Source organism: Pelophylax lessonae, assembly GCF_965119305.1.
Source record: "Pelophylax lessonae genome assembly, chromosome: 1".
Classification (NCBI taxonomy): Eukaryota; Metazoa; Chordata; class Amphibia; order Anura; family Ranidae; genus Pelophylax; species Pelophylax lessonae.
The window spans coordinates 225591368-225603473 of NC_138768.1; the positions used below are offsets into that span (position 1 = coordinate 225591368).

A 12106-nucleotide genomic window follows, 5' to 3' on the forward strand; every position below is an offset into this window, starting at 1 on the left:
GAACCTTGCGGCCAAAGGAAGCATCTGCCGATGCCTGAACATCCACTTTGCAAAATTTCGAGAAAGTGTGAACAGACGACCAAGTCGCCGCCTTACACACCTGGGCCACAGAAGCCTGATGACGATAGGCCCAAGAGGTACTCAGAGACCTGGTAGAGTGCGCCTTCACAGGAAAAGGAGGAACCTTCCCCTTCAAAGCATAGGCTTGCACAATGGCCTGTCTGATCCATTTGGCGATGGTCGCAGCAGACGCCGCCATGCCCTTCCGAGGTCCCTCAGGAAGGACAAAGAGAGAATCCGACTTGCGAAAGGATTTAGTCGAAGACAGGTAAACCCTGATCGCCCTAACAACATCCAAGGAATGCAAAGCCTCCTCCTTCGGATGCTTAGGCTTCGCGCAAAGCGAAGGCAGAACAATATCCTCATTGAGGTGAAATTCCGAGATCCTCTTCGCAAGACCACCTTATCCAAGTGAATCACCAAATACGGAGATTTGCAGGACAAGGCCGCCAACTCCGACACCCTGCGAGCCGAAGTGATCGCCACTAAGAAGGCAACCTTCTTGGACAACCGAGACAACGAGATCTCCCTGATATTTTCAAAAAGGAGCATGTTGCAACACGGACAGAACAAGGTTCAAATCCCATGGAGGCAAAGGCTCCCTCCTAGGAGGGACCAAATGTCGCACCCCTTGAACAAAGGTGCTAACCAAAGAGTTAGACGCCACAGGGCGTTGAAAGAGAACGGCCAGCGCAGAAATCTGACCCTTAATCGTGGCCAACGCCAAACGCTGGTCCACGCCCGTTTGAAGGAAAGCCAACACTCTCGACACCGAGTACGAGCGAGGGGAATACCCCCTGGACTCACACCAGGCAAAGTAAGCCTTCCAAGTACGGTAGTAAATCTTCCCCGAAGAGGCCTTCCTAGCCTTGATCAAAGTGGGAATGACCTCAGGGGAGAGACCCCTATCCTTCAGGACCTGGCTTTCAACAGCCAGGCCGTTAAAGCCAGCGACTGTAAAACAGGATGGAATATCGGTCCTTGAGACAGGAGATCTTCTCGAAGCGGCAGACGCCACGGAGCGTCGACCGCCAGATTCACGAGGTCTGCGTACCAAGACCGGCGAGGCCAGTCCGGTGCCACCAGAATCACCGTGTGCGGTTCTGAGGCCAACCTGCGAAGGAGCCTGGACAGCAGCTGAATCGGTGGAAAGGCATACATCAGGCGATACTGATGCCAGGGCGCCACTAACGTGTCTGAGGCGTCTGCCCGAGGATCGCGCGTCCTTGCCACGAACCTTTCCACCTTGTTGTTTAGACGAGACGCGAACAGGTCCACATCTGGGGACCCCCACTTCACGCACAACATCTGGAAGACATCCGGGTGAAGGGACCATTCTCCCTGGTCCAGGGTCTGGCGGCTCAGATAATCCGCCTGCCAGTTCTCCACCCCCGGAATGTGAACTGCAGATATCGCCGGGACGTGCGTCTTGGCCCAAGACAGAATGTCGGCTACTTCCCGAGCCGCCCGGGCACTCCTGGTGCCCCCTCGGTGGTTGATGTAGGCCACCGCTGTGGCATTGTCCATCTGTACCCGAACTGGACGGCCCTGAAGCCTGTCCGTCCAACGCAGAAGACAGAGATTTATCGCCCGCAATTCCAGAATGTTGATCGGAAGGGAGAATTCCTCCTCCGACCAAGTTCCCTGGGCGGACAGAACGCCCAGAACACCACCCCAGCCCGACAGGCTGGCATCCGTGGTGATCACTGTCCATGACAAAGGACGAAAGGACTTGCCCCCCCGACACCGCCGGGGACTGGAGCCACCACAAAAGACCCCTTCGGGTGAGATGGCTCAACGACAGCCGCAGATCCAGAGATTGCGGACGCCCGTCCCACTTGGCCAGGCCCTCCGCCTGAAGCTCCCGTGTGTGAAACTGGGCGAAGGGAATCGCCTCGAAGGCTGAAACCATCAATCCCAGACACCTCATACACGTCCGGAGGGACGAGCACTGATTGTCCCTGAGGGACCTGACTTCGCACTGAAGTGTCCGAAACTTTTCTTCCGGCAGGAAGACCTTCGCTTGAACAGAGTCCAGAATCATCCCCAGGTAGGGAAGACGAACCGACGGACACAACGTGGACTTTGGAAAATTTATCGTCCAGCCGAATTCCTGCAGAGTCTGCATCGTGATGGACAGGTCGTCCACCAGGCCTTGACTGGTCGCGGACCGAATCAGAATATCGTCCAGATACCCCAGGACAGAAATGCCCTGGGCCCTCAATAAGGCCAGAACCGGCGCAAGCACCTTGGTGAAAACCCGCGGAGCCGAAGCGAGACCAAAGGGTAACGCCACGAATTGGTAATGATCCTCCGCAATGGCAAATCGAAGATACCTCTGGTGACCCTCGAAGATGGGAATGTGAAGGTATGCATCCTTCAAGTCGATGGAGGCCATGAATTCCCCCGGCACCAGGGCAGCCACCACCGATCGCAGGGATTCCATGCGGAACTTGCGAACCCGCACAAAGCGGTTCAGAGCTTTCAAGTCCAGAATCGGACGTACCTTGCCCTCCTTTCTGGGCACAGTGAACAGATTGGAATAGAACCCCCGAAATCTGTCCCGATGAGGCACCGGGACCACCACTCCCTGGGCCCGCAGGTCCCGCACCACCAGGTGCAGATCCTGCAAGCGCTCCGGAGCCAGCTGAAGGTTTGAGGGGAAAAATCTGCCCGCCGGCCGAGAAAGAAACTCAATCTTGTATCCAGATCGAACGATTTCCTGAACCCACCTGTCCCGAACGCGGTCCAGCCAGGGTTGAAGAAAACCGAGCAAACGTCCCCCCACCCCAGAAACGGGTGAGGTCGCCCCGTCAGGCCGCATTGTTATGGGCAGCGGAACCGGACTGGCCGGACTTCTGCTTACCCGACCACGGCTTCTTCTGGGAGCCTTGGCATTTGAAGGGCTTGCCCTTATAGTGCGACCGAAAGGCACGAAAGGACCCCTGAGAGGGCCTAAACGAGGCATTCTTCTTACCACGAACAAACTTATTCTTGTGAGATTGGGGCAAAAGAGTGCTTTTACCCCCAGAAATACCCTTTATCAGAGTATCCAAAGATTCGCCAAAAAGGCGAGATCCCGCGTAGGGCAAATTAGCCAAAGTCTTGCGGGAAGATTGGTCAACAGACCAACATTTGAGCCATATCAGGCGACGGTTCAAGACCGCCACACTAGAAAGACGCGCAGCCAAAGGGACCAAATCCAGGTCCGCATCACACAAATACATGACACCCTGAGGAATCTGATCCACCATAGCCAAAGTTGTCGGCGGGGCAGAGTCAGCCACCAGGGTACGTCTGAGCACCTGCGTCCAATCCGCAATAGCCTGGGCTGCCATAATGGAAGCAAAAATAGGCTTCAGCATAGAGCCAGCAACCATATAAGCATGACGGGCCAGAGATTCCAACCTCCTGTCCGTCTGGTCCCGAAACACCGGGGTATCCTCAGCAGGAATCGCAGTGGATTTATTCAAAATCGCCACCGCGTGATCCACCTGAGGCGGCACACACCAACGCTCATCAGTAGCTGGTGTAAAAGGGATACCGCAGCTTGAACCTACTCGGCACAGCAAAAGGCTTCTTTAAATTGCGCCATTGCCCATCAACCGCACGCTGAAATTCCGTAGAGCAAGGAAAAACCTGCGATGTTTTGCGTTTCCTTTGCGTCCCATAAGAGGACATCAAAGCAGGAGGACATGGTTCATCCTGCAAATGCAGCGTTTGTTTGATAGAAGCAACCAACTCATCCATGATTGCAAGCGAGCCAGAGGGAGAATTATCAACCCCTTCCACCTCAGCCTCCCCGTCAGACCCCACAAGGTCTAGGGATGAGTGAGACCCTGAGAAGGGCACTCCAGCCATAGCAGCCCCATCGCCCTCTGAATCAGAGGAAATAGACACCCTGGGCCGTTTTGTGGACCGATCAGCCACCAGCATCTGCACTTGAGCAGCTAAGTTTGCCACAATAGTGGCCAGATCAGCCCCCTCGGGGGAAGCAGCAGCCCCTTGGCCCCCTCACCAAGGTGGGAGGAAACTTGCAATCCTGAGAATCCATGCCCCAGCAAAATAACTAATAAAGGGTACTGCCCCTTTAAGATCGCGGCAAGCGTAGCCCACCGCACCCACTGAATACACCGACCCCCACAGGGACAAGAAACTGGGCAAGGAATACAGGCAAAACGGGAAGATAAAAACCTGGAGAGATTACACAGGCTGCTGCACCGATCGCTGTCCCAGAGCAAAAGGAAGTAATGCAAGACTGACCGCCCCTATGAAGCCTATGCAAGGCTACACAAACATGGCCGCTCGGCTGAGGGATCCCAGGGCAAACAGAACATGGTGCCGACATGTGGCCGGATCGATCGCCGCTCAAAACGGCGGCGTTTGGCGCCAAAAATGCCGTGCAGTACCTCACAGGACCTGCCACCATGATATTGCCCCAAAAAAATGGCGGATCGCCGCAGCGATCGCCTCACAGCATGCTGAAAATCTGACTGCTTCACAAAGACACCCAGCAGAGCGGGAGAGCCCCCCCTTCACAGCCCACACACACAGGCAGCAAGTTCACACAGGAACTGACAGGGAGCACAGCAGCCACACAGACATGCAGGGTCACACAGTCCCAGACTGACACCCAAATAGACAGGTCCCCACATAGAGTTACACTTACCAGTCCGGATGGTGTGGGGAGCCTGCTCCAGCGACCAAACCGCTGCACTGAGGACAGGGAGTGTCGCAAGCATGACGCAACGGAACCGCGGTGCGAAACCGCAATGGCGTCCAGTGAGGTAGCCACCTCACCGATAGCATCCCTGCATCGAACAGGGATGGGTCATTCAATGTGCCAGGGCAAAACCTAAGCTGAACGCTCGATGGCAGGCTGGGAAGCCCCTGGCCCTGAGCCCTGGGAACCAGGGTGGCCAGACTGAGACCCAGCACCGCACGATCATCTTCATCAGAAGAACTAACGCTGAAATAAAACAGCTAAGTAAAAGAAAGAGAAAAAACTTCAAATAAAATCAAAAAGAGAAAAGAAGCTGAGACTGAGAGCCCCAGCACAGGAACAGCCTGCATACTCCTGAGCTAGGCATAAGAAACTGAGTTGGAAATGCAGGAAGCAGGGAGGTATGGACTGAGGGGACCACCCCCTGGGGGTGGGATATGCTAAAAGCTTTGATATGAATATATTCTGTTGCCTAGCTACTCCTACGGAGCAAAGGTCAATAACCCCATTAGTGACAAATATGAAGAGGCGGCAACTGTCGGAGGACGTAAGAGAAAATGGCTTTGAAGTAGAGGGATAGTAAGGACGTTTACATCATGTCCACCATCCACGATGACACCTCAGTGGAAATTCAAAGAAGACACGTTCCCGTTCGAAAAGCCTGCTTGTATCCACCAGTACAATAAGTACAAAAAAGTTGCAGTTTACTTTTTCCTTTTGGCCATGTAAAACGCATATGTCACCTATAAAAAGTCCACAACAACATCAATGCCCTTAGGAGGCCCCTTTCACGCGGTGCGCATTCCGTTGCCGACCGTGCTCTGCTCAGCGGGGATCGATCCGTCGATCCCCGCTGAGCCGGCAGATGACAGCTCCGTCTCCGCACTGTGTGCGGAGAGGGAGGTGTCAGAGCCCCGCTGCTCTCTATGGGGAATCGGATGAGAGCGGACCGCCTGTCCGCTCTCATCCGATCCCCAGGACGGATGGAAAATAGGGTTTCCATCCGTCCGGATTTCACGGACAGGATCGGGTGCAGATGGCAGCGGACATGTCACCGCTGACATCTGCTGCTCCATAGGGCTGAATGGGGCATCCGATCAGATCTGCCTGAAAAACTGACAGGCGGATCTGATCGGAACGCCCGTGTGATAGAGCCCTTACTCCATTTTATAAAAGATATTGCCACTGCCCTGATTTACCAGCAAGGATCCCACCCAGAAATCATTCGTTCTGATTGTGTCAGCAGACTTCATGAGCGCCATTTCCCTTTCCATATCCCACCATCAGAAATCGGAAGAAGACACCAAAAAAAAAAAAAGTGTCGGTGTGTAGCAAAAAAGGAGTTAGGAAAGACACCAGTTTTCATTGTACCGATTGTCCCTCCCAACCTGGCCTATGCATCGGAGAATGCTTCAAAATCTAAACTTTTAGCCCATATTTCAATCAGCCTGCCATTTCCCCTTTTTTAATTTTTGTGCTGAATATTTTCCTGCTGCCTCAACCAACCATATTACTGCCTTCCATGTGAACCGACCCTGGCCTGTATATCGACTATGCCTCTGCCTGCTGTCTGCATTGTTTATCCGCCATGTTTCTGCCTTTCACATGAACTGACCCTGGACTGTTTATCGATTATGCCTTAGCCTACCGTCATTTCTGCCTTTTACCTGCACTGACCTCGGCCTGTGACGACCATGTTTTTTGCCTGCCACTTAGACTGATCTTTCGCCCTGCTACTGTAGTAGTGGGATTCAAAATGACACAGGGGTCTCACTTTTGTGAGGGGCTTCAGAATATAGTGTTCTGAAATGAGAAAAACAGTTTTTGGTTTTCTCTGGGTTTGTAATCTCGGAAAAGGGTCTAGAGTCCGGAGGTTTCAAAGCGATTTGGGTGGGAGAAGCCTCCACCCCTGTCCCCATTCTTTCCCGACCGAGGCCCTAAGCTTGATGGTCCTGCCTGCTGCCTGGACCAATACTTGGGCTGTGCTGATCATATCCCTGCCTGCACTGACCCAGGACTTTTTATGGAACATGTGCCTGTTGCCTGTATTTTGGGGTGTCATTTTTGCTGTGTACATGCTATGTGTCAGGAATATCCTATAAATTGACAACTTTGTGTAAAAAAAAAAAAAAAAATAAAAAAAAAAAAAGGTTTTAATTTTTTTCCCACATTTTCCAAAAACTTGTGGGAAAAAAATGACACGTTCAAAAGACCCATAATGCCTCATAGAATATACGTTGGGAGTGTTTGCTTTCCAAAATGGGGTCATTTTGTGGGCGTTTCCATTGTCTTGGTGCTCTAGGGCCTTCAAAAGTGTGATAGGTAGTAAGAACGTTTTATGTGTATTTATGCTCCTAGAACGCCTGAAGGTGCTACTTGGAGTCTTTTTGTGGCCAGGCTGTTTAAAAGTCTTACACATGTGGTATCACCATACTCAGGAGGAGTAGTAGAATGTATTTTGGGGTGTCATTTTTGCTGTGTACATGCTATGTGTTAGAAATAGCTTATAAATTGACAACTTTGTGGAAAAGAAAAAAAATATTGTGGGAAAAAATTATAACTTCAAAAAACTCACAATGCCTCTTTCTAAATACCTTCGACTGTCTACTTTACAAAAAGGGGTCATTTGGGGGGTATTTGTACAGTCCTGGCATTTCAGGGCCTCAAGAAAGGAGATAGGCCGTCAGTACATCTGGTGTGATCAATTTTCAGTAACTGGTACCATGACTTCTAGACTCAATAACTTTCACACAGACTAAATATACACTAATATGGGTTATTTTTTACTAGAGATAAGTAGCAGTATACATTTTGGGCAAAATGTATGAAGAAAAATTTATTTTTTGCAAACATTTTATAATAGAAACTAAAAAAAAAAGTTTTTCTTCAAAATTTTTGCTATTTTTTTGCTTATATCACAAAAAAAAACCCAGTTGTGATCAAATACCACCAAAAGAATGCTCTATTTGTATAAAAAAATGATAATTTTGTTTAGTTACAGTGTAGCACGACTAAGCAATTGTCATTCAAAGTATGAGAGTGCTGAAAGCTGAAAATTGGTCTGGGCAGGAAGGGTGTGTAACTGCTCTGTATGGAAGTGGATATTTATTGCAAACCGATATACTAACTAAGAGGTTTGAGGAGAAGGTAAAGGGAGATACTGGAGACTACAAAAAATCAAGTAAAAAAAAATATGAGAAGAGAAGACCTACTTGTAAATAAAAATAAAGAAAGCAAGGAGCAATCTGACTGTGCCTTTATTACGGAATTCAGTTTAGATCAGTGGAGAAAATCTTTAATAAATATTGGCCTATTCTATCTAAAGGCTGATAAAGACGCTTTCCAAAATGCTACCGAACAGACCAAAATTTACCAGAAGGCTCCTTCGTTGAGGAACCGGCTAGTCCAGGGCTCAAAAGTCCTGAGCTACTAGCCAGGCCTTAAGGGTTACGTGCCACCAGTTGCCCCACCCAACTCCTACCCTGCCCCTAATTCCGCCCCTAAACATGCCCTCATAAATTATCTCATAAAAATTACACTGTTAAATGTTTTTGCATTAATGCAGAAGTTACAAAAATAAATATTAACGTTTTCAGTGCCCGTCAGTGCGGCCTCGCCCGTGCAGCCTCACCCGTGCCCGCCAATGCAGCTTTACCTGTGCCCATGAATGGAGGGAGAGAGGGAGAGAGAAGCTGGCTGGATAATGACAGAGCGCAGATCATCCCACTGTAACAGCTTTAATTGTAATTGCCGGGCGCTCGCCGACACACACAGTCCCGCCTCCTAGCCTGGCTCCTTTGATAGACGTCACACGTCCTGGTTGGCCAGGTGTTCTGTCTATGAAAGAAGCCGGGCTAGGAGGCTGGACTGTGTGTCGGCGAGCGCCTGGCAATTACAATTAATGCTGTTAGTGGGATGATCCGCGCTCTGTCATTATCCGGTCCGTCGGCTAGCCGGCTTTCCTCTTCCTCTCCTCTCTTTCCCTGAGCGGCTCCCGGAGCTCGCCCTAAATAATTTTCCACTCGCAAAATGCGAGCAGGCGAGTGGAAAATTTGAGGGCTGGGCTAGTCCATAATGTGGTAGACCCGCCTAAAACAACTAGATTTCCAGACATAAAAGGTTTCATCCGATGTTGCAAATGTTTAGCATGCAAAACTAACCCATCACAACAAAAGACGACTACTACTTTCAAATCAAGGGTCAATAACAGGACATTCCAGATAAGAGATTTAATCACATGTAACAGCACCCAGGTAACATACGTAGTGGAATGTCTGTCGACTTTAGTAGGTGGGACGTACCACCAGACCATTATACGTCCGGATTAGGGAACATAACAATATCAAAAAAGGTTTCCCAAAGCACAGTCTGTCCAGACATTTTTCAGAGATACACAATCGGGATTCAAGCAGTGTTGCCAACCGCCCGTAGATTTACGGACAGCCCGTTAAAACAGGGCACTTTTCTCCTGCCCATAAATGTCCGTAGCAGGAGAAAAGTGCCAGAAAATCTACGGCGGCACAGTCAGAACTGCGCATGCGCGGCACGCAGTTCCGGAGATCCCCGAGTTCTCATCATGTCTCCTCCCCCGCCTGTGCCCTGCCCCCATGGCCCGCCCCGAATTTTCCCGCCACTGCAAGGAAGGAGCCTGCTGCCGGAGGTGGACCGTGGAGAGGAGTTCAACGAGACGACCGACCAGTCCAGGACTGTCTGCAGCAGCACCAGCCAGCTCCCACCCCGGCGTCCCCCCACGACGAGGATCCATCCATCTGGGCTGGCCTGGCACACCACCACCATCCACTGTCTCTCAAGTCTCGTCGACTCCATCTGATGATCTTCTCCAGTCCTCCAGACAGTGAGTACTCCTCCTAGGCGCCTAGTCCCCCCCAGGCCCCATCTGCCACCTCTGACCCCCTCAGCCCTGAGCCCAGGGCAGGGCCGCCGAGTGCTGAAGGAACCAGGATTCCATCCATGGCCTCTCCTCGCTCCCAGTCCCCCCCCAGCCACCTCTGACCCCCTCAGCCCTGGCCTGAGCCCAGGGCAGGGCTGCTGAAGGATCCATCCATCCAGGATTCCATCCATGGCCTCTCCCCTGACCCCCTCAGCCCTGAGTCAGCCCTGGCCCCTGAGCCCAGGGCTGCTGAAGGATCCATGATTCCATCCATGCCATTAGTCCCCCGCCACTTATGCTGGGGGCGGTTAATGCTGCTCTCAGTCCCCACCTCTGACCTCAGCCCTGGCCCCTGAGCCAGGGCTGCTGAAGGATCCATCCATGATTCCAATTCCATCCATGCCATTACATTAGTCGCCACTTATGTCGGGAGGCCATGGCACCTATCTCTTCTATTGCTGACTAAACCAAGACAATTTCATTTTTAGGACCAACAAAAGCACATTGTTTTAATGGTGCAAAGCATCCACACAGACAAATGCAAAGTGAGTGACTCATAACAGGGAGGCAAAATTTCAAAACTAAGATTAAATTTAAGTACTACTACTCTGGCTCTGCTAGTGCTATTAGGAGTATTACCTAAATAATACTTTAGGATTGCAGTTTTGCCTGTTATATAGACTGAATCACTCACTTTTCATTTGTGCACCCACTATCTGTGAAAAAAAACTTGCATGTGCTGGTCTTGTATGATCTGGAGGCTATTAGACTGCTTATCTGTCTTTTTATTTTGGCCTGAGAAAGCTCCCAGCTCAGCATGCCATGTGTCAAATCTATCATTTGATATGTTAGGAACTATTATTCCCTCTTTTCACCACCTGTATCATGTCCGTATCCTCTGACGGCCACCTGTATCCTGTCCGTATCCTCTGACCACCTCCTGTATCCTGTGCGCATCCTCTGACCACCTCCTGTATCCTGTGCGCATCCTCTGACCACCTCCTGCATCCTGTGCGCATCCTCTGACCACCTCCTGCATCCTGTGCGCATCCTCTGACCACCTCCTATCACATTTGCAATCTCTGACCATCTCTTGTCTTTTATCATGTCTGTAGTTTCTGAGGGGAGTCTGGAAAGGAATCAAGGGTGAGAGCGGGGATGGAGATTTCGGGAGAAGTCAGACATGTGTGGACTGTGGAGAGGAAACTATGGGATAAAACCAGAGCCACCATCCTGGAGCCGTCTGACTGAGCCCTGCATGGTGCAACTGAGAGGAGGTCAGTGACAGCGCCGCCAGACCAGTCTGGGGGGGGGGGGGGTAACTGATGTAAGGGGGGAGTGAATACTATAATATAAGTGGGCAATGATATAATGGCTCCCCCTTATATCAGTAACCCCCCTTACCTTAGCATATTCATATTTGCACGGTTTAGCACTGAAAACGGCTATTTTATGTACATTTTTGCAGTGCCAGTAAAAAATTGGTGCCGTCCGTAAATTTTACTCCGGGGGGTTGGCAACACTGGACCCAAGTGGGATCGTTTTCTACGGCATAGATATGATGGAAGGACGCTGGAGAGGCGATAAAGAAAATATCACAGAATGAAACAAAGTGGATTTACCAATTAGGATCCCTCCAGTCTAGTGGTCTGAACTTAGATATAGATCTGAATTGCTTCATTTCCAACTTTTAGAATCATAGGCCGAGCATTGAATACCCCCTTTATTAAGCTGCAGGCCTAGACATCACACATTGCCTCATCCTTTATTAACCCCGACTTAATTCCTTCCTCCCCCATATATATATTATATATATATATATATATATATATATATATATATATATATATAAATCGGACGTTGTGTTGACGTACGATAAAAGTTTTATAGCCTGCACATCCAGTTTTTGTTGTCCAAAAATTCGTAACCGGCTGTCGAAAGCACCATACTAACAATCTGAAAATTGGCAGATCGTTCGTTGGACGAAATTTTACTTCCGATTTTCGTATCGTGTGTACGGGCCTTTGAAGTGCTAGGTCTTGCGGATGACTTGAGAAACACCAAGCCCCCCCCCCCCCCCGTCAGCATTTACGAGGAACAGATTGAGGATGGAGCTAAGGCCATGTGGAGCAAACCCTCGTGGCAGGTCAGTTTTATAGTTCAGCAGTTTACGCCAATAGGGCTAAGGCTATAAAGAAAGGAAGCCCATCCCTAGTAAAATTCAGAGCCAAGACTTACATTCCTCTTGCAGCAGAACAGCAGAGGAGTGTGTTCCTTAATGCTGACTTGGTGGGAAGAGTGCACTCAACCCACCAGAATGACACCAGCACACAGTGGCACAGCATTAACTGTTCTGTGGCAAGCTGACAGGAAAAGGAAAAAAAAACTGTTGCTGCCCAACAACTACAATGAGGGAGCCCCAGTTCCCTGCG

General features: G+C 50.3%; 1 protein-coding gene across 3 annotated transcripts in view; it reads right to left on the reverse strand.

Annotated features, from left to right (window-relative positions):
- The window catches only part of ATXN2 (ataxin 2), a gene marked incomplete at its 3' end in the record, with an annotated part of 179710 nt that overhangs the window by 83060 nt on the left and 84544 nt on the right, over positions 1–12106 (reverse strand). The window lies entirely within an intron of this gene.